Source organism: Canis lupus, chromosome 25, assembly GCF_003254725.2.
Source record: "Canis lupus dingo isolate Sandy chromosome 25, ASM325472v2, whole genome shotgun sequence".
Lineage (NCBI taxonomy): Eukaryota > Metazoa > Chordata > Mammalia > Carnivora > Canidae > Canis > Canis lupus.
In genome coordinates, this window is record NC_064267.1 from 43,377,928 (window position 1) to 43,400,910 (window position 22,983).

The window sequence follows — 22,983 nt, forward strand, 5'->3', positions numbered from 1 at the left end:
TGCACACGTGTTTTCTTTAAAACCTCATAGCGTTAACCAGTGTGACACCCCCCCCCCCCCCCCCGCCTTTAGACTATACCCACAATGGTTCCCCTGGCAAAATGACTGGACCCTGCCCGGGAGGGGTGCTGGCCCCTTGCGGAGGGGTGACACCAGAGCTCATGTCTTAGGACAAAGGTGAGAACTTTGCCTGCAGAGCCAGCAAATGTCACCCAAGCTAGGAGCAAGATCTGACCTCTCCTAAAATATGACTGTTGAAATAAAAGTAATCAATTTTTTAAAAATTTTTATTTATTTATTTATTCATGAGAGACACAGAGAGAGAGAGAGGCAGAGACCCAGACAGAGAAGCAGGCTCCATGCAGGGAGTCTGACGTGGGACTCGATCCTGGGACTCCACGATCAGGCCCTGGACTGAAGGCAGCACTAAACCGCTGAGCGACTCGGGCTGCCCAAAGTAATCAATATAGATAGTACGGGGGGGGCGGGGGGGGATAAAATCACGCAGTATACCCCAGGCACTCCATCCGCCCTGACTATGCCCTTAGTGAAGACGTTTCTGGGGTCCAGCTGGACCTACACAGAGGATAAGCATCGGCCCCCTCACTCCTCAAGAGAGCGAGCAGAGGAGGCAAACAGAAGGTCAGAGCAGGCAAGTCCCAGGTTATCCCCGAGCTCCCCATAAACTCGTCACCGGCTGGGGTCCTGGCTTCATTTTGTGAGTTCTTGGCAGTGGCTCGAGACCGGGCACGTTAGAACTCGGCGATTGCGTGACTGGCCCAGAGGCCACATCCAGACTCGTGATGTGCGCCCTCGGCGCTGCTGGGGAGAAAGCTGTGGAGAGCAAGGCTCTACCCGCCTCTTGGGAATGTCCACCTCAGGGACCGTCCAGCTCCCCACGTGGAGGCATTAGGAGGAAACACCGCCGTTAATCACGAGTGCTGTAGGTAAGGACAGACACGAAAAGCAGAGCCTGCGTCCCTGAAACGGGATCACTGCGCGGTGAGACTTCGGAAAGTGGCTGCGGATGAACGGCAGGGCAGCGTAATGGAAAAATCTCTCCCGTTCTCCCCAGTAAATCCACTCCCCTTCAGATTCCTCAGATGCCACTGACTGGCACGGCCTTTCCCCTGCCTTGGTGTGGGAGCAGCCCCATCTCCAGAAATCCAGAAGAGTCATCGGGATCCCCCTCCCCCCGCCTTCTCCACGGTGTAAAGGCAACTGCTGTTTCTCCCTCAGACCCACAGATGAGCTAAAGTCTGGTTTGTAAACGTCTGACAATTTGGGAAAAGAAAAGACAGTCTTTGAGAGATTTGACGTGTATCCAAATCCGGAGAAACTACACTGAAGTCAGCAGGTGCAGCCAGGGCGGGTCCCTGGGGAAAGTAAACACCGTCCGGCCTGGGCACCACGCCCTGGGAGACTCCCCTCACCCCCCCACACGTCCACAGCCCGAGCTGCTGGCTGGCAGGAGCCTTGGTGAGATCCCAACAACTCCTTCATAAATATCCCAGCCGTCTGCTGGCCTCCCCCGGGTGGCTGGGGTCGGACTCGAACACGACCTGTGAGGGAAAGAATCCAGGACACGGATAAAGCCAGACGGTCTCAAAGGTCACCTGGACATGTGGTCACACAACTGGCTCCTGGGATGTGCCCATGAAACCCCCCCAGGGAGCCACGGTGGAGACGCTGAGGACATCCTGAGGCTGGTAGGCCTTCAGGAAGATTACTTCTTCCCACGGAAGCTGACCCCAGCGCTCTGGCTGCCCGGCCCCCTAATTTCTCCTGAGTCAAACTGGATCTTGTTCCGGTTCATTCACAGTACGGTGTAAATGTCTGACAACAGCTTAAATCATGACCCTTGGTGGGAATATAATAGACACAGAGGTTTGGGATCTAATCAGATACCACGCTCACTCACGCAGTAGTTTGGGAAGGATTTAGCCCACATCAAAAGCACTAAAATAAAAAACAAATGCACAAATAAGATTAATGCAAAAATTCCGTGATAAAAAATATCAGACTTCTTAATAAAAACAAGCTCTGACCCTGGGGTTCTATGATCATACCCTTGCTTGCTACATCCTGATCCCAGCCCCAATTCCAACAAAACTTTTTTTTTTTTTTTATGGAAAAGGGCGGCCAGCTCATAAGCCATAGTTTTCTGATTTTTTTTATTGCATTAAAATATTGTTTATCTTGGTTGCTGAGTTTTGGGGTGCCACCTTACGCTTTGTGTGCAAGGCGAACGCCTCACTTGCTTTACCCTTATCCCTGCCCGGGACCTGGGGCATCCTCCTGGGCCCTCCCCGGTGCCGGTAGCACAGCCTCATGGCCGGACCACCTTCATCTCTCCAGATACTTTGCGTGGTGCTTTGGGCTAAGGGGTGGTTCACTTTGCACATAACAAACTACCCCCAAACGTAGCGACTTGGAACAAGTATTTATTAGCTTTACAGTTAGTGGCTCGGCGATGGGGCTGGGCTCAGACGGGCAGTTCTGTTGGGTTTGGCTGGACCTGGATGCGTGTCTGCGGTCAGAGGGCAGTAAGGGCCCGGCTCATGCCTGGCAGCCGGCAGCTGGCGGGTCCGAGTTCTGCCCCAGGAGGCCTCTCATCCCGCACCAAGCTCGCCTGGGCTCCTTCCCCGGTGGTCTCCAGGCCCCAACTGCTCTAAGAGACACGAAGCCCAGGCGCTGCTCGAGTTTCTACCTGCACCGTGTTTCCTCTTCTCCCGTCAGCCAAAGCAGGTCACACCACCGAAGCCGAAGTCTGAGTGCAGAGGTGAGGCAGAGGTGAGGCAGAGGTGAGGCAGAGGTGAGGCAGCAGGGAAACCCAACCAGGCCGGGGCACGACCCAGACAACGTGCCACATAGGAGGCATCCAGAACTTACCTCGCGGCTCGGGCCCAGATCTTCCGGGGCTGTTTTTTCCATTTTGATTCAGGTCGGCAAACATCCTGCGAGGCTGCTCTGTGTTGGGATGTGGGGTGTTGTGATTCTGTTGAATTTACATTTGTTCCGGGGGGGCCTCCCACAGCGGAGCAGGAAAGTAGGGAAGGCCGTCACTCACCGGCCCTCACGCCTCGAGAGGCCGCAAGGGGAGCCACGGCAGGCGGCGTGTGGGCAGCAGCTCCCGGCCGTCTGCCTTTGGTAGGGCCGGTGGGCCGAATGGTTCTAGGGTCCCTGGGTGAAGGCCGGGCTGGTCAGTCCAAACCAAAAGAACAGGGGGCAGGGAGGGGGCGGTGAACTCCGGGAGATGAACAGGTGAACAGGGGTCCTCTCTAAGGGCCGTACCAGGTGCCCGAGTGAAGCGAGGGGCAGACGTCCAGGAGGAAGGTCGTGAGGTCGAGAGGAAGTCAGGCCTCACACAACCCATATAGAGTGGTCCCTGGTGAAGGTGACAGTGGAGGACCAAGGGTCTGGCTGGGATCTCAGAGGAGAGGACTTGAGAAGTAAGAACCTGTGGGCAGAGCGAGGGGTGAGAGAAAGAAGAGGGGCTGGTGCAAGGGACCCTCTGGGAGGAGGACAGGCGACACGCGCTCCGGGACCCAGGGAGGAAAGGAGGGCGTGCGGGCGGTCACTGCTGTCAGAGCTGGAGGACACGGGGGAGAGGCTGGCTGCTGAGGCCGCCGTCCAGAGAGCTGTACCCCGCAGGTGAGGACTGGAGGTCAGCCTGGTGCCGGGAGAGGCCGTGAAGACCCCAGGGGCCCGTGGAGAACAACCTGGAGGGGGAAGTGGGGGCAAGATGACAGCCCAAGCTCCCAGAGGGGAGACCGCCGCCAAGGCCACGGGGCAGCGATCTTGAGAGGTGCTGGGGAGCAGGGGTTCATCTGGGCAGGAGGCGGCGGTGTCCCCGAGCCAGTGTGTGCCCGCTCACAAGAGCTGATCCCTAAGTTAAACATAACCATTAACAAACCTTAAATTTATATATAAACTTACAATTAAATAAATTCTATTTTTAAAGGGTAATAAATACTCAAAACATCCCTTCTTTTTTTTTTAATTTATTTATTTATTTTTATTTTATGATAGTCACACAGAGAGAGAGAGAGAGGCAGAGACATAGGCAGAGGGAGAAGCAGGCTCCACGCACTGGAAGCCCGACGTGGGATTCGATCCCAGGTCTCCAGGATCGCGCCCTGGGCCAAAGGCAGGCGCCAAACCGCTGCGCCACCCAGGGATCCCAAAACATCCCTTCTGAGTTATTTTACTGCGTTGGCTATTGCCTATGTCATGGAGGTTATTTACACGTTGTAGCTCGGTGGGGGAAATAGGACATAATCGTGCCTCCTGGGCCTCTCTTCCCAACTCTGTCTTCAGTGATATCATTCTGATCGCTGGGGACTGGCCGTGCTGGGAATACCTACACCCCAGAAACCAGAAACAGCGCCTCCCAGGGCTTCTCCCCTCCCCCTACCCAGAGAGCTGGTGGTTAAGCATTTGCCAGCACACCAATGGCAGGAGCGTGCAGAGAAGTGCAGCCTGAGGCCGAATGTTGGATGGAGGGACGCCTGGGGGCTCAGTGGTTGAGCATCTGCCTTTGGCCCAAGACGTGATCCTGGAGTCTCAGGACTGAGTCCCACACCGGGCTCCCTGCGTCTCCCTCTGCCTGTGTCTCTGCCTCTCTCTCTGTGTCTCTCATGAATAAATAAATAAAATCTTAGAGAAAAAAAAGAATGTTGGATGGACCCAGGACTGTACAGGTGACTGGGAAACAACAGGGTAGGGGGTGCCCCCAAAGGGTGGCATGTGTGCGGGGCAAGTGGCAGCTGCTCCAGAAGCCTCCGTCCACACCTGTTTCGACAGCCTGGGATCCCTGGTGTTGGCCCAACGTGCATCACTTCACTTCCAGGCCCTCACCTCACCTGAAGCAGCCTGGACAGAGCCTGCTCCTGGGTGAGGTGATCAGTGAGGGTGGCATCTGGTTACCCTGGGGTGTGCCGCTCGGTATCCTGCTGCCACTCACACTTCCACTACCTGCGATACCCAGAAGTGAGCCCACCCACCTGCTTAGACACGGCGCGGCTCTGTCTATGAGCCACCAGTGGCCGTCACCACTCCCTGGGAGTGAGACCTCACCGAGGGGACAGCTAGACTCCTAGAACTTTGTGTTCTGATCAGGGTGGGAGCACTGACAACGGGGAAAAGAGATAAGCAGGGGGCCCTCCTCACACTGGCAGGTCCCCGGGCAGGGCCCGGGCCGGCCTTGAACTCAGGCTTTTCTAGGGAAAAGCCAGGCAGAGAGCCCCAGCGACTTAATAGGTCCAGAAGGGCAGAGCCTTGGGTTTATTGGGAACACTGGGCTTATGAGCAGAAGGCAGGGCATCGAGCCTGGATTCAGTGCCTGAGTCTAAGGCAGGAAGAGCAGAGGTAACAGTGGCTGGGGTGTGAGGTGAGGGGCACCAGCACCATTCCCAAAAGCCAGTCTTCGGGGGGCCCACCGGGGGAGCACTGTGATCATAGGGCTTGCAGGGCCTCAGAGGAGCTCCCGGGCCCTGTGGCCTGAGGACCCATTCATGGCCTGGTATGGGGGTCCCAGCTGGAGCTGGCACTGGGGGTCTCCTGGTGGGTCACTTCAGGGGGAAGCCTGCTTCTGTGCCCAGAGCAGCACTAACAGGCTTCCGGGCGGCCCAAGGCAGAGAGGCCAGAGGCGAGGGGAGTACTAGCAATGGGCTCAGGGGACAGTGGGGACAAACCCTGGACAGGGAGGCCACAGGCCTCCTTCTGCAAATGACATGGAGTGGCCAGCAGATGGAAAAACACAAAAGCCAGGCAAAAGAGGAGTGGGTTTCTGAGCTTCTGTGGGACCGTCCCGAAGGAACACCTGAAAACAGTGAGGGAGGCGGGTACCCGGCTGTCCCCGGCCTGTCCTGGAACCCCAAGGACACCAGCTCCCCCTTCACAGCGAAGGAGGCTGAGCCAGGCTGGGCCAGCCCCTCCTCTGAGGCAGCACCTGGGCGACCAGATGACTGGGTGTTGTCAGGTGGCTGCAGGGGAGGAGGTGAGTGGTGGGGTGGTGCTTTCATCACCCCGACTTCAGGGACAATCTACTACTAGGAAAGGTGTGGAGCTGCAGCAGGTCGGAGGGCCCAGCCCCGAGGCTGCAGAGGCCACGTCCTAGGAAGCCCGCCACCCCGCCACCCGGAGATGGGCTTTAAGGCGCCACTGCACCCTACGGGCCCCATCCATGGGGACCACAGTGCAGGGCCTGGGACTCCGCGGCAATCAGACCCCAGGGTGCTGCCCTGGGAGCCCGAGCTGACCTCCCTCCGAGGGAGGCATAAAGCCCCATCCGCGGCCCGCACTGCCTCCCAGGCCGCCCGGGTCTGGCAGGGCAGGAGGTGGACTTGAGCCTCCAGCCTGAAATAGGAGCCCCTTCCTTCTTGCTGGCGAAGCTGAAATTTTGGTGCCAGCGGCCACGTCCCCATCTGCGGAGAATGAGGTGCCACCCAGGAAGGAGCAGAGGCGACGCTGGCCGGGCGGCGTCCGGGGTTACACTTCTCTCCAGCCACACCCTCACCTTTTCTGCTTATCTGAACCAATAAATCCCCACCTTCCCCCTTCCCCCTAATGACTTAAGAAGTTAGAGGTCAGTAGCCACCAAAAGATTCGAGGGTGAAACAGTGGCCGTCGCTTCCCTTTCGGGTTGTGAGCCGCACGGGCCGATATTCCTTCCAAAGCCCCCTTGAACCAGCGGCTGAGCACAAGCGTACTCCAGCTCCGAACCTGTGTGCAGCGCAATCCCCCCTCCCACCCCACGTGCTCCCCAGCCCCCCTGCCAGCAGGAAGCGTCAGCGCCAGCGGCTCCGCCTCTGGTCCTTCCCGGGAACCCCTGTGTCGCTGGATCCCTTCGGATTCTTGAGCCACGAGCCTCACGAAGTTCCAGACCCGTCCCTCCTCCTCTCTTGGAGAGAACAACTTTCCACCTTGGTTGTTACTGCAAAATGCTGAGGGGCCCCTCTGTGATGCGTCTGAAATAAGGCTTAGAGGGGACAAGGGAGGTGACCTCGAGATCGGGTCGGGGTGCGGGGGAGTGAGAAGTGGCAGTAGAGGCGGGATACGTGGGCGCTGCTGCAGTGCCCACAGGTGGTCAGATCCGCCCTGGGCTCTGCTGGGGGCCCTGGCTCCCCCCACAGCCTGTGTCATGAGAGTCAGGGTCCCTGCCAGGATTCTGAGGTCACCACGAGGCAGGAGCACCTGCCGGCCAAACAGATGAGACCAAGAATTTCAAGGTCATGGTTCACAGTTAAATACAACCTCTCAGAAACTGGCCCAGGCACCAACTATACCACCATCTCTTCCCTACACAGTGGCGAGCCCGATAAAAAAAAAAATCTTAGGGCCAGAATGGGAGCCCCCGTGCCTGCTGACTAAGTGGGGGCCGGCAGGTGCTGCGATCCGCCCCTCCCGGAACAGCTCTGGCTTCTCCCCCTGCGCCCTGGAGCGGGTGCCCCGCGCCCCTGCACCCCCTGCCCTCGCTCAAGCCCTGTTCGGTCAGCTACTGCGCCATCAGATCCAGGACTGGGTTTTCTTTTCTCCTTTGTTGGTTCTCTCTCTCTCTCTTTCTTTTAAGAATTTACTTATTTATTTACTTATCTATTTATTTGACAGAGAGAGCGTGTGCACTAGCAGGCAGAGCCACAGGCAGAGGCAGAGGGAGAAGCAGGCTCCCCGCGGAGCAGGGTGCCCGATGCAGGACACGATCCGGGACCCCGTGATCATGACCTGAGCCGAAGGCAGACGCTTAACCGACTGAGCCACCCAGGCACCCCCCCTTTGGGGGTCGTTCTTTAACGCCTCTAACCAGGGACTCCCCACCTGAAGTGACCAGGTTAAGGAAAGATCCTGGGGCCCAGTCTCCAGAATCCTGGATCCCCTGGCTCTCTGCTCCTTGCCCCTCACCCCATCTGCTCACTGACCTGCTTCCTTCTAGCCCCTCCGCTCCCATCTACCCAGGGCTCCCCTCCAGTCCCCAATCAGATGACAGTTCTCGAAGGGAGGGCCCCAGGGACTGCGCACATAGACAAGAGGGTCTAAGTAGAGAAGAGGGGGGCCTCCTAGCCTGTGTTCTCCTCCTCTCTGGGTGCCTCTGGCTCCATTAAATCTTGGAAGAGAGACGTCATCCTGTGTAAGCCTCAGACTGGGACCACTGTGTTTCAGAACGCTAGCCCACGATGGGGCAAAAGTGCCTTGACACAAACCCAGAAGGAAGCTTCCAGGCAAAGGAAAAATTATTCCATCAGGGTATCCTTTCCCCATTTTGATGGGAAGAGCAGGACAGGGTAGGAGGATGAGGATGTGGCCTCCCTTGGCCCTGAGACTCCTCTGGAAGTGGACCCACAGGGAGCCCAGGGCTGTTCAGACAGATGTCCGCCCATGCGGAATAGGGTGGAAAGGGGGCCCAAGGCCAGCTCTCCTTTTCCCACTGAAAGCTTCCTTGGTCAGGCAGGCCTGGATGTGGGGATGTTACCTGCCCAAGCAGGCTCACGTCAGAGGGGGCGGGGAAGGCAGCGCCACACTCCTGGTTTGCCCCGTCCAGAGACTGCACATGGCCTGGCCTCATCCCTTCCAAAATCCAAAGCTCGCACCCTGACAGCCAGGAGGCTCCGCAGGTAGGCAGCTGCCCACAGCCCAGACACCTTTTCGGTTGCAGGCGCCCCTGTGTCTGCACCCAGCTCCCTTGGCAATGCCGGAGTGGTGGAGTGGTGGAGAGGCACCCCAGGGCCCGTCTCGCCCACTCTTCTTCCCTCAACTGCCTCACCTGGTGCCTTGAACTCTGTCTACTTCTCACCTCTCAGCGCCAGACAGGATCGTATGGTTCCTTATCCCTGGCCCACGGATGGCCTTCCACAGTGACCGGAGCAGCCTGGGGGCCCCAGCGGGGCCTGTATCCCCCTGCATCTGGGTGACCACTTTCTGGGCAGAGTTCTGGTTTCTGAGATGCTGCCTTGGGGAGCAGGGAGAGGGAAGCAAGACCAGCAGCCAGGCGATGGAGGGGATGGGGGATGTGGGGACCGAGTGGACCCCAGGCTGAGATCAGGGAGGCCCCACAGTCTTCAGGGAAGGCTCTGCAGGCCCCTGGGGCGTCAGGGTGGCCCCCAGGAAACACTCAGTCAGGTTCCTCCTGGCTACAGCTCCTGTCTGCAGTGGCCCTTACCTGCCTAGGCCCCCTTACCTGCCCTTCCCCACCCCCACACCCATTCCTCCTTGGACCCCTGCTGAGACATTAACTCCCAGGACGATTTTCCTGTCCCACCTCTGTCCCTGCTTCCCAAGATCCTTCAGCATCCCGTCACAGCACAGGCACACTCTGGGGTCCTTGGCCGTGAGCTCCGAGAGGGTAGGGAGGGCCGGGCCTGCTCCCCACAGTGTCCTGTCCTGGCCGGTGCGGGCGTCACCTGGGTACCAGAGCTTTGGGTCTCAATTCAGGCCTCTGTCCTGAGCAGCCACCCCCCCGCCCCACTCCTGGCTGCAGCCACTGCTGGGCGTCCACTGCCTTCCTGCAAACCACAGATTCCCTCGGGGAGCCTGTGCAAACCTTATTTCTCGTTCCTTCCAACAGCTTTCCTGAGGTATCACTCGGGGCGCCTGGCTGGCTCAGTCGATAAAGCGTGCAACTCTCCATCTCAGGGCTGTGATTCCAAGCTCCAGGTTGGGCATGGAGCCTACTTAAAAAAAAAAAAAGCAATCAAAAAACAGCAGCTTTCCTGAGATAGCACTATTTACTGAGGTATCACTAAAAGGTACAAGGCGATAAGCTTTGATAGATGTGAGCACCCATAAAACCAACACAGGCAACAGAGTAAGCAACCCAGCACCCCCAACAATCTCCGTGCCCTCTTGTAATCTCCCCCCGTGCCTCGCCCCCATTGTCAGGCAACTTACGTTTCTGTCATTGTGGATCTGTTTGCATTTTCTAGAGTTTTATATATATATAATATAATCCCACAGTACGTATCCCTTTTTGTCTGGCTTCTTTCACTCAGCATGATTAGTTTGAGATTATCTCTGTGTAACATCTAGTAACTTAGCCCTTTTTATTACTGAGTAGAATTGCATTGGATAGATAGGCCACCCCCGGTGTCTCCTACAAATAAATGCTGTAAACTTTCACGTGTAAGTGTTCACACGGACGTATCTCACTTTGGGAAATACTTGAGAATGGAACGGCAGGGTCACGTGTAGGCATATGTTTAACTTATTAAGCAACTGTCCAACTAGGGGGGGGCCTGGCTGACTCAGTCGATTAAGCATCCAACTCCTGATCTCAGCTCAGGTCTTGATCTCACGATCAGGAATTCAAGATCCACACTGAGCTCCATGCTCTGCATTGGGCTCTACGCTAGGCACAGAGCCTATTAAAAAAAAAAAAAAGAAAAGAAACTGTCCAACTGTTGTTCAAAGTTGACGCCCCCACATACACTCCCACCACCGTGGTACGGGAGTTCTAGCGGCTTCACGTCCTCCTGCAACACTCGATACAGCCAGTCTTGCTAATTCAGACAACGTATTCGATGTGTCTTTCCGTGACCCTCGTTCACAGCTCCCCGATGACTGATGGTGTTGAACCTCTTTCATGTGATCGCTTGCCATCTGTAGACCTCCCCTGGCGAGAAGTCCGTTCCAATCTTTTGCTCATTTTTGATTCCAAGTTCTCTGTTTTCTAATAATCACATTGCAGAGATCTCTCTCTGTGCTCCACATGCAAGCTCTTTATCAGAAACCAGCTTTGCAAAAAGTTGTTTCCAGTCTATGGCTTGTCTGTTCAATTCTTTTCCAAATGTCTTTCAAAGAGCAGAAGTTAAGTTTGATGACGTCAACTTATCAAATTTTTCCTTTTATGGACCCTGCTTTTGGTGGTGCAGCTAAGAAATGTTCATTCCCATTTCAGCACCTGGCAGCCAGCCCGTATGCCCTTGTTGCTCAATCAGTGCTTGTGAAAAGCAGAGCCAGGGAGGGGGAAGGACGGCAGGCTGAGGAGCCTCTACCTAGAGGTAGATTCCAGAAAATGTGGTTCCAGAGAGCTGCTAAGGACCCACTGGGAACAACAAAAAAATGTTGATGGTGCCTTGGTATTTTTCTAGAAGGAACTGAGAGGGAGCAACGTGCAGCCAAAGGAGGGCAGCCTGGGGCAGAGAAGCTGGCAACTTAGAGGCTCAGATGCCAATGCCCCCCACCATTCAGTGAAAACCCTCATTCCTTCCTTCCTTCCCTGCCTCCTTTCCTTCTTCCACTCCTTCCCTTTCCTCCTTCCTACTTCCTTCTTCCTCCTCTTTGTTTCTTTCTCATCTGTCTGTGAGTTAGCTTTACATCACCGTTGAGAACTCCTTGCGTATTTCCTTTGCCTCATTTCTTTCCTTAGGCCTTCCTGTTTTTTCTATCTGGGTAATCTCTGCATGCAATAAAACACCAGCCTTTCTGTCCTGTTGCTACAAATCTTCCTCTGAATCATAATTGCCTATGTTTTCCCCCTCAGCTTTATCGAGATATAATTGACCATGTAAAATTATAAGATATTTAAAATGTACATCATTGGGGCGCCTGGGTGGCTCAGTCAGTTAAGCATCCAACTCTTGGTTTCAGCTCAGGTCATGATCTCAGGATCATAAGATTGAGCCTCGCATTGGGCTCCATGCTGAGCGTAGAGCCTGCTTAAGAGCCTCTCTCTCCCTCTGCCCCCACCCCACCTCCCAGCTCACATTCTCTCTCTCTAAATAAAAAATAAATAGACTGGCTCAGTGGTTGAGCTGGTGTGATCCCAGGTCTGGGGATCGGTCCCGCTTTGGGCTCCCTGCATGGAGCCTGCTTCTCCCTCTGTCTGTGTCTCTGCCTCTCTCTGTGTGTGTCTCTCATGAATAAATAAAATCTTACAATAAACTAATTAACAATAAATAATGGTGATTTCATATAGATAGACATTGTGAAAGGCTTCCCCTCCATCTAGTGAGTTAACACATCCATCAGCTCACACATTTATCTTTCTTTTGGTGAGAATGTTTAGATTCTACTATCTTAGCAAATTTCAAGTACACACTACAGTGTTACCTACAATCATCACCATGTCATACATTAGATCCTCAGACCTTATTCATCTTATAGCTCAAAGTTTGTACCCCTTTACCAACCTCTGCCTGTTTCCTCCACTCCCCAGGCCTTGGAAACCACTTTTCTGTTTCTGAGTTTGACTTTTTTTTTCTTTTTTCTAAGAATTCACCTATTAAGTGACACCATACAGTATTTGTCTTTCTCTGTCTGACTTATTTCACTTAGTGCAATACCCTCAAATTCCACCCATGTTGTCACAAATGGCAGGATGTCCTACTTCATCATGGCTGAATAATATTCCATTGTATACATATACAACATCTTCTTTATCCGCTTATCAGCTGATGGATGCTTAGGTTGTTTCCATATCTTAGCTATTGTACATAATGCTGTATGAACATGGGCGTGCATCTCTCTCTTTGATATCCTATTTTTATTTCCTTTGAATATATAACCAGAAGTGGGATTGCTGAATCACATCATAGTTCCACGTTTTATTTTTTTAACCTTCTATTTTATTTATTTATTTATTTATTTATTTATTTATTTATTTATTAATCTCTGTGCCCTACATGGGGCTCAAACTCATGATCCCAAGATCAAGAGTCACATGCTTCACCTACTGAGCCAGCCAGGAGCCCCCATATTATTTTCGTAGTAGCTATGCCAATTTACATCCCTACCCAACTGCACAAGGGTTTCCTTTTCTTCAAATCCTCACCAGTACTTGTTATCTCTTGCTTTTGATGATAGCCATTCTAACAGGTATGAGGTGGTTTTGATTTTCTCTTCCCTGATGACTAGTGATGTTGACCACCTCTTCATGTACCTGTTGGACATTTGGATGTCTTCATTAGGGAAATGTCTATTCAGTTCCTTTGCCCAATTTTTAATCAGATTATTTGCTATTGAGTTGTATGAGTTCTTTATATATTTTGGATATTAACCTCTTATCAGATATATAATTTGCAAATACTTTCCCCTATTCTGTAGGTTGCCTTTTAAATTTTTGATGGTTTCCTTTGCTGTGTAGAAGCTCTTCAATAGATGTAGTCCTGATTTGTTTAATTTTGTTTTGTTGCCTTTTCTTTGGAGTTAAGTCCCAAAAAAATCCCCAAAATTTCCCAGACTAATGTTGAGAAGGTTACCCCATACATTTTCTTCTGGAAGTTTTATGATTTCAGGTTGTAATTCATCCAAGTCTTTAATCCATTTTGGGGTTTTTTTTTTTCAAGATTTTATTTATTTATTCATGAGAAACACACAGAGAGAGAGAAAGAGAGAGAGGCAGAGACACAGGCAGAGGGAGAAGCAGGCTCCACGCAGGGAGCCCAACGTGGAACTCGATCCCGGGTCTCCAGGATCAGGCCCTGGGCCGAAGGTGGCGCTAAACCACTGAGCCCCGTGGGCTGCCCTTTTAATCCATTTTGAGTTGACTTTGGATATAGCTGTAAGATGAGGGTCCAGTTTCATTCTTTTGCATATGGATATTCATCTTCCCCAACACCATTTATTGAAGAGATTATCCTTTCCTCGTTGTATATTCTTGGTTCTTTTATTATAAAGTAATTGACCATATGTATGTGGGTTTATTTCCGGACTCTGTTTTGTTCCATTGAGCTGGGTGTCTGTTTTTATGCCAGTACCATGCTTTTTTGATTACTATCACTTTGTGGTGTAGTTTGAAATCAGGAAGGGTGATGCCTTCAGCTTTGACCTTCTTTCTCAAGATTGCTTTGGCATTTCAGGGTCTTTTATACTTCCATACAAATTTTGGTGTTGTTTTTCCTATTTCTGTGAAAAACATCATTAGAATTTTGATAGTAGAGCCCTTAGGGTGGGGGCAGGGAGGATAGCCGGTTAAGAACTCTTTCTTTGTTTGCTATGGCCTGGTGGGTCTCAGGAACACAAGCCCTGTAGGCTTTCAGAGCTAGGTATTTCCATCCTTCAGGTAGAAGTCTTAAAAGCTGGGTGCTAGATATTGGGTCAAACCACTTGGCTCCTCAGGGAGGAGCTGGAGATGTGAGTTCCTTCTTAATTGCGTGTCACTGGGTTGGGGGCCAGGTATATGATGAGAGTGTGTCTCAGACCTTCTTACCTTTCCAATGTAGATATTTTGTTATTCTCCTGACGTGTAGGTAATCACTCAGCTAGTTTCTCAACTTCCTTCAGAGAAGGTTGCTTGTGTGTAGCTGGAGAGTCAGTTCATCCATGGAGAAGGTGAGTTCAGGAGTCTCCTATGTTGCCATCTTGGACCAGAACCACCTCTGTGTCTTTTGACCCTGACAGCCTTTACAAGCTTTGACCAAGCCATGTAGAAAGTATTCAAACAAGTCATTTCTCCCTGGCTCCTATGCATTGGCTTTCTCTTCGTTGACCTCAGCTCTGCCGTGGGGAAGGGAGGGATCCAGCTTGGTAAGGAAGAGGAAGGGGCAGAGCCAGTCCACCCTTCTAGAAGAACTTCCTCAAGCCTGTACAGAATGTGAGGTCCAAGAGGACCTGTCCCTCCCACCCTCTTTGCTGTCCTCAAGCTTTTGCTGTGGCAGCGATCTCAAGTCCTAGGTGATGTCTCCTACCCGCCTGTGAGGGCAGGCTATTGGGAGAAACAGTGAAGGAGTAGTTTAACAGTAATGGCATTAGTTAGTTGGAGACCAAAAACACCAACAAAAAATTATTGGCACCTGTAACCAAATCAGGGGAGGTGGTGTCGCACTAGTTCTTAGGTCCTACCTTACCTTCCTTATGCTGTAACAAAATGACCACCAACTTAGTGGCTTGAAACAACTCAGATTTATTCTCTGGAGATCAGAAGCCTGGGTTGGCTCAGCTAGTTTCACTGCTCAGAATCTTACAAGGTCAAAATCAAGGTGCCGGCCAGTTGGGCTCTTACTGGGAGGTTCTGGGGGAAATCTGCTTCTAAGCTCATTCAGACTGGGGGCAGAATGTAGTTCCTTGTGTTTGTGGGACTGAGATGCTCACATCCTTGCTGGCTGTCAGCGGGAGGCTGCCCTTGGCTCCCGGAGACCTTGCTCTGGTCTCTGGGGTACAAATGGCTCCCTAGATTTCAGAGCCAGTGAAGGCATGCCAAATCCCTCTTGAGCCCGGAATCTCCCCGATTTTCCTTTCTGCTCTATCTCTTCTGCTTTCGGCTAAAGAAAGTTCTCTATGTTCAAGGGCTCTTGTGATTAGATTGGGCACACCTGGGTAGTCCAGGCTAGCCATCCTAGTTCAAGGTCTCTAACCTTAGTTACATCTGTATCCTTTTTCCTGTAACCTACCATAGTCACAAATTCTGGGGATTAGGGCATGGATATCTTTGGGGGAGGGGGTCTACTTTGCTGACTGCAAGGCTTCTGATGACTCTGGCCCCATTCAGACTCTGTTTCTGTTTTGCTGTGTGTTGTTTCATTCTCTCCTACTGCAGAGTGAAGGGGGCATGGGGCACATGTGACACATATGCCCAATATGATGAGTTGCACCCTCAAAATCCCCATGGTCAGAGGGGAAAAGGGTGTCCCTCTCCTAGTTCCACTTTGAAACTCCCCAGGGAAAAGCCCTAGTTGACCCAATGCAGGTCATGCGCCTATCCCTTGGACTGAGCCCACTCTTGGCGCAAGAGGATGCGTCGGGGACTGGGACTGGCCCAGCCTGGTTGAGAACCCACCCCAAAACTAAAGAGGGGATGTCCGTTACCAAATGAAAGGAAGTGTGCTGGGTATAAAACGCAGAACCACTTCTGTGACCATCATCATGTGGTGCTGATAGGAGGAACCCCTCAGGGTGCTGGCTCGGCTGCCTCATCATGTCCAGTGCAATCCCCTGAGGTACATTGTGTTAGTCTCCCCTCTTCACCAAGACTGGGTTCCAGCCCCACCATTCACCAGCAGGCTGACCTCTCTCTCTGGGCCTCAGCTCTTCCCTCAGTAGAATGGGCATGAGAGTAAGCTGTGCCTGGCGGGACTACTTAGGGCAGCCGAAGAGGCAGACGGGAGGTGTGTGAAGAGTCTTTGTAGGTGTGAGGAGGCCTTTGCCCGGAGCCTGGGAGAGATTTCCGAAGCGGAGCCTCACCGGCCCCCTCTGGCTCTCGCGCCTCAGTGGTAGCCACAGCAGGCCCTACAGCTTCCTGGCAGACACTGGCGGGAGCAGAGCTGCCCAGAATGCACCTGGCCAGGCTCTGGGCCACGGAAAGGCAGCCGTTCAAGGCTGGCTTGGACAGGAGCCGGGTGACGAGAGACAGGGAGCCCTGTGCTCCGGAGAGGAAGGAGGCCTCTGCGTGGCCTCCCGTGGGGCCGAGCTGCCAGGCTGGGAGGGCAGGCGGGCTCCGGGGAGGGGGCGGCGCCGGGAGGGAAGACTGAGCTAGTGTTTGAGGCCGAGGGGCTGAAAGGAGGCTGTGTGTGCCCAAGCCGACCGCCTGGCGGGTGGGGACGTGAGTCATCGGTGGCCGGGGGAGCGGCAGCCCAGCTGCCCAGGACAAGGGGGCGCAGTGCCCACCCGCGTGTGAATGCACGTCAGTGTGAATTCTAACGTGTGCGCTGGGGGCCGGGCTGAGGCCTTGCAAAAACCGTCCGGGATGCCCAAGCCTCCCCGGGGCGGGCACACCCTCTCATCCCCTGAATATGACCAAGGCCAGACGGCGTCCCTGCCAGGGTCTCCTCCAGGTGGCCAACGCTGGCCATTCGTTCCCTGGGCCGTTCACCCGAGAGGCACCAGGGCCCTCCCTGTGCTGCCGGGAAAACAGGCCCGTGCCCTGCGCTTCGTTGTATCCAGTTTGGTGGGACAGATGGAGGAGAGACAGACAGATGTGATGCCAGCCAAGGGAGGGAGCATCCAGCCCAAGGGAGGGGATATTTGAGCTAGGTTTTGAAAGATGAACAGGAATTCACTCGATCCAGGAGGCGAGGGAGTGGGGGTGGGCAGATGCACTTGAGCAGAAAAGGGCTGGGATCGTGGTACATGGGAGAAGGCCAGGATGGCTGGAATAGGGGTTGGGGGTAGATGCGGATGGTATTGGGGCCTGTGGGCGGTGCCCAGAGGCTCCTGGAGGTAGGGATGGGCACAGACTCGAGGACCTGGGGGCAGATCAAAAGAGGCTGGTCATGGATGGAGTAGGGGATCTGCCTGGTCCTGAGCCAGTTCCTATGGGGCCTGCCAGGTAGGGTTTCAGTGGTAGCAGATGAGGTGGTTAGGGGAGGCCCCTCCCGCCTGGGAGAAACCCGGGGCCTGTGTGTGTATGTGTGTGAAGGTATGTGTCTCTCCAAGTGTGTCTCTGTGTGTGATGAGTACCTGTGTATGTGTGTCTGTGGGTATGTCTAGGTGTGTGAGCACACACGTACCGCTCTAGAAATGTGTATCTCTGCAGGGGCAGGTGTCTGTGTGTCTATGTATCTTTTTTACTGGGTGTACATATATCTTGTGTGGCTGCGGATGTGAGCGCTATGTGAGTGTGTCTGAATGTGCATGCTTCTGAGTGAGTGTGTGTGTACAGTCTGGCCTGTGTGTATCAGTGCTCTGTGTGTGTGTATCTAGATGCACGTCCATGTGTGTATGTGAGTTCCTGGGTGCGTGTCATCTGTATGCCTGTGTTGCTCTGCTAGGAGCATTTGTCTCACTTGTCTGTGTGTGTGAGAGAGAGAAAGAGAGAGAGAACGTGTGTCTATGTGCGTGTGCCCACCACACCCTGCTGACGGGAGCCTGGGGTGCAGCCCAGCTGGTCTAGGGCCTCTTCACCCCACTGCTCCCAAGCCTGCCCAGATCCTTGTTCCTGGGCATTTCTAAACTCTGGCTGCTTTTTCCAGCCCGGCTCCACCCTCACCTGACTGGGTCCCACACCCCACAGCTGCCCCCGGACCAGCCAGCAGGGGCCCAAGTGAAGAAAAGGAGCCAGAGAGTGGCCAGGCCTCAAAGGAGCTGTGTCCACCTCCACTGGCCAGCCTGGGGGCTCCTCCCATCCAGGAGAGAAGGATTTGTCGAGAAACTATGTGGGAACATTTCCCACATGGCCACCCACCCCTTCCTTCTTCGTTCTGGGGCTCTGAGTCTTAGGGGTTTGTTTTGGAGGGCAATTTGGAGGACCGAGGGGATTTAACACGAGTGGGAGGACTGGCCCAGCATCCCTTCCTCCGCTTTTTTGAAAATAGCAGCTTCCTTTGAGAGATCCGCCCCCCTTTGGGGTGTTCCTGTAGGGTTGCGAGTCCCAGGGCCCTGTCCCAACCACCACAAGGGACACCCAGGCCTAGCCAGTCATAGTACCCAGGCCCTCAGACCTGAGCACTGGCCCAGGTTTGGCCATGTGACTGAGGCAAGACCAATAAGAGTCCTTTCCCTGGAATTTGGGAAGTTGGGAGGGGGGAAAAATAACCCTTTCCTCTGGGATCCTCAAGATAGAGTGATAAATGCCAGAGGCCATCTGCACACCTGCTTTTCTCCTACTCTTCATGGAAGGAGCCTGCGGATGTAGAAGAGCCAAGAGGTAGGCCGACTGTCCAGGAGCAGTGGGTTGTGGGGAGAGAACAAGAGAGAGGGGTTTCCTGTCATAGGAGCAAATACATTCCCTTTGCTTGAGCTGCTGTGAGTTGGGCTTCTGTCACTCACACCCAGAAGAGCCCTAGATAATCCTTGCCTCGGCCATGGATGCCCAGGAACGCCCTCGCCTGGCACTGAACACTCCTCGAAGTCTCGCCCTGGCTCCCTCAGACGCCACACAGAGGCCGCGGCCACCCTTTCCTACTCTTGTCAAACTCACAAACCCACCTATGCTTCCTCAACTGCCACCTGCTTGGCTGGGTAAAGTGAATCCGTCAGCTGTCGCCCGCTCTGCCCTGACTTTCTTCCAGAGCTGCCTCCCCATCCTGTCTTCCTTCTGTGTCCCTCCTCTGCCCCCTTGCCCACAGCTGACCCAGATCCCTGGAACTGGAGAGCTTGGCGCCAGTGGACCCCAAACCTGCCTGTACCTCAGAATCATCTGGGAAACTGGAAATAGACAATTTCCCAGGTTCCATCAGATCCTCTGCGGGCAGGCCCTGAAATCATCATTTTAACACACCTTCCCTGGTTTTGGCAACATTGCCCTCTCAGTTGTTGGGACAGTCTTGGCTTTGTCAGCATTTGGCCCCAGAAAGACATCTCGGGGTTCCCCTCAACAGGATGTTTGTTGTGTTGCTTATATGGGGACCTTGCAAGGTCTTCTCTGAAGACCTACCTCCATCTTCATCTGAACCCCCTAGTGATCTGAGCTCCTCTTTGGCCCAACCTTCCCTTGGGTAAGGGGACCTCCAGACCCCAGACTGGACCAGTCATGCTTTGAAAACCTTGCCCTCCCTACCCCGCTGAACTCCTCCTCCCTTCCTGCAGCCCCGCACCTCTCTGCTAGCTTCTTGGTCTCTTTCCTTCCTTCTTTGCACCATGTCCTCCTGACCGGGCAGTTCTTCCCAGGGTGCCCTGCAGGGCAGGTCATTCACTGCGGTGGGTATGGGTGGCCGCCGAGGACCAGAGGTAGGTGAAGACGGCAAGCCTCACCCCACACCTCCTCCCCAGGTGGTACGTCACGGTGCAATCAGTGCTGCCCCACTTAAAGCATCTACTTCCAAGAGGCACAAAACAGATCTCCCACCACTGCCCAAGAGCCTGGGGGAGCCCCACTCTCCATCCTGTGCAGGAAGGCTTCTCTCTGGGTGGATTCAAGGATGGGGTGGCCAAAGACAGGCTAACCCTCCAGTCCGATCATCGTGTGGGGCATCCAGGACCAATTAGAGAAAGCTCTGGATACAGGGTACTGCTCTGTTGGGTTGCTGGACTTTCCAGACGCGGGGAGAGGGGACTGTGCAGCATCTCTTGCCAGGCACACACCTATCTGCAGGGATGCTCTTTTCACTAAAGAGGGACTTCTGACACCCCACGGCCAATTAACAAGTCCTCTGCAGGTGTAGACGGCCACACCTGCAGCACTGGCCACGGCTGCCAGAGTCGTGTAGCTGCCCCGGGGTGTAGGCTTCTCCTCAGGGTCTTTAACATGAATTCCATCCCACGCTCTCAAACACGGCGCTGCTGCACTGAGGTGGTTACAGCCAGGGCGACTCTCCACCCGGTGGCAGTGGCCCCTGCTCCCAGCACCAGCCTCTGAAAGGCGCCCGGGGCTCCTCACACCCGCCTTCAGGTGCGCTGGGGCCCAGGTGGGAGGCTGGCCCAGGGAAAGGCCACACGGCACTTGCAGCAACCCAGCAGCCTCTGGATTCCAACCAGTTCTAGAGGGTTGGTGGGGCAGATAGGAAAGAAAGTGGGAACAGGGATGGAGAGAGGGAAAGGGGAGAGGAACGAGGGAGCAGGGATGGGAAGGAGGAGGAAAGGTGCCAAGGAGGTGTGGAGAAGGCACACCTGAGCCCACACCTGGGCTCCCTCATCCAGGGCAGCACATCCGCCTCAGGGGAAGAGGGGCTACCTGGTGACGGGGACTGCTAAACCACCACTGCTTGGGACACCGGTGACCTACCCAACTGCGCTTCCCAATCTTCCGCCCTCCCTCCAGGCTAGGAGACAGACCGTCCCCACCCACACCCCCACCCTACCCCCACCCCCACCCCCTGGGATCTGAGGTCCTGCAGCTCCGGGGTGCCTCCGTGGAGGGCAGATTCCATCTGCAGGCTGACCTCCCCCTCCTCGGGGCCTTGCTCAACCACCCTGGCTGTGGTTGAGATAAGGAGCAGGAATCGGGCCGCAGGCGCTGGGACAAGTGGAAGGGGCCAGACTCTAGGAGCCTCAGAGTGCTTCCTGATAGGGCCTGGCCCAAGCCACCTGCAGCGGAGCCTGACCGAGTGACCGGAGTGACCGGAGTGACCGTGAGAACTGAGCAGGGGCTGTCCTAGCTCTCACATCCCCCACCCCCACCCCCCAGCCAGGGACGGAGTATCTAATTTTCATCCATTTCCTCTGTCCCCTGTCCACCGAGGCACAGATCAAATGAATCCATGATGACAAACTGTTTCTCTTGATCGACCAGATTCCACTGGCAAACACTCAGTTGGCGCTTTAGCAGCTTCCCCCATTGCCACCTCCCCCAGCCCCGGTAGGTTCTGGGGCCTTTGGGTTAGGTCAAATAACAATAATAATATCCACAGTAGCCAACGTGTCATAATGCCACCGTGTGGGACACACTAGTCTACGCACTTTGCATGCGTCATCCCACGTAACCCTGCACTGGCAGGAAATTGAGGTCTCAAGGGGATAAGCCACCTGCCCCTACTGACAGCCCGGAAGGGCAGAGGCCTGACCCAGCCCCCATCCCTCTATAGTCTCCAACCTGGGCTCCTTCCCCCCTTCTCAGGTGCCCCTCCCAGGCACCTGAGAAAACCCCACAGCTTCCTGGAGAGGGGTCAGAGCTGAGGCCTGGTGGGATGTCCTCAGTCAGACAGCCCAGCCCTCTTTCCAGGCCAGACTTTTAGGGGGAAGTAGGAGAACCCAGCAGCCTGGGCAGTGGAGTGAAGTGCCGGGTGCCTTGTGGGACAGGTGGCCAGTGGGGCTGCGGGGGGCCCTTGGGGGCAGGCAGCCAAGCCGAGGGGGGACTTTGAGCTGCCAGTCAGACCCTCCTCCTGCTCTGGTGCTTGGGAAGGACCATTAGAGAGAGCCCGACTCGAGGCTGCTTCTCTGGAATTCTGCTTGGGAGAATTTTGACTTTCCCGGATTAGAGCTTATCCTATCCTAGCAAATTCTATTTATTATACCTTGGGTTCTTCCTCCCTCCCAAGGGGCCCCTGAGCCTTAGAGAAAGAGTTGAAAGAAGCTCCTCACCTCAGGTTCAGTGTTCTGGGGTCCAGCTCAGCAGGAGCAGCCTCATTGGACTTCCTACCACCAGCCTCTGCCCTCAGGGACCTCTTGGCCTCCCCAGGGACCACTTGGCAGGAAAAGAACTCCGGGTCACTGCTGTCCTCCAAGGGCTCAGGGCCTGCCTTCTGGAGCCAGGCAGGCCTTCTGGCTTTGTTTACCAACTATGAGTCCTCACCCACTGGGCCTTCCCCCTCCGTTTCCTCCTTTGTAAGGTGGGAATAAGAATGGCACAGGCCTCTAAGATTAAGTGATTCAAGTGTGAGCCTGGAATCTTGCTTGGCATATTGTAGCCTCTTGGTGAATGTTCGCTGGTATTTACTGGACCGTGAAATGCTTCCATTTCAATTCTCTGGGCATTTTTGAGGTCCTACTGTCAGCTCGGCCACGGGACCTCAACATGGAACCAGACTGGAACAGACATGTGGACAACAGCCAGACGGGCAGAGATTTTTTTTTTTTACCAGGTAGAGGGTTCTGGAAGTCACCTACCACCCCAGGAATGCCCCTCTGTGTCCTCCGTCTGCTCAAGCCCACTCCCCAGGAACCGCTGGGTCTGGCACACACACAGATTAATAAAGATCGAGGACAAAAAGGGTCTTGAGTGAAATAGTTGTCGATGGCTGAAAAGGAGGAGGCGGGCGGCCCTGCAAGTAGGCCTTCCCTCAGTAGTGAGGGCCTCACTCTGGGGCACAGAGGCTTCCAGAGCTGGGACCCCGGACACAGGCAGCCCAGCCTCCTGGGGGGGGCGGGGGGCGCTTATCCCAGGGCCCTTGCTCCCCCAGAGGCTCCCTCTTCTCTGCAGACCGGCCCTAGGTAGCTGGCCCAGCGGGAGGAGCAGGGAGGCCTGCCCGGGAGGTGGGAAAGGGGCAAGGGAAGCCCTGTGCTCATCTGCCGCCTCCACCGCCCAAAAGTCGCGAATGGGGCCCGCGGGAGACGGTGCGGACCCGGGGCGCCCCGGAGGGTGGCGGGTGGCGGGTGGCGGCCCGGGGCGCGCGCGCAGGGGGGCCGCGGCCCCAGGGAGCCCCGCGGGGGGAGCCGAGTCCGCGGGCACCGGGAGCGACCCTCGCGGGTGCGGCGGCCGGGCCAGGCCACCCTCCTCGGCCTCGGGGTCCGCCTCCGCGA

At 54.9% G+C, this 22,983-nt stretch overlaps 1 long non-coding RNA gene across 4 annotated transcripts; it reads right to left on the minus strand.

The window, feature by feature from the left end:
* Positions 1–2,432: 2,432 nt before the first annotated feature.
* Positions 2,433–22,182, minus strand: LOC118355107 (uncharacterized). 4 transcript variants are annotated; one of them, XR_004816869.2, is made up of 6 exons: positions 21,826–22,176; positions 9,539–9,665; positions 3,295–3,460; positions 3,071–3,183; positions 2,893–2,970; positions 2,433–2,770 (listed from the first exon to the last, which is right to left on the minus strand). It is a non-coding gene; the product is annotated as an uncharacterized LOC118355107 (long non-coding RNA). The 4 variants fall into 4 exon arrangements; XR_004816868.2 differs by having other exon boundaries at positions 3,071–3,460; positions 21,826–22,179; XR_004816870.2 differs by lacking the exon at positions 3,295–3,460 and having other exon boundaries at positions 21,826–22,170.
* Positions 22,183–22,983: the final 801 nt, after the last annotated feature.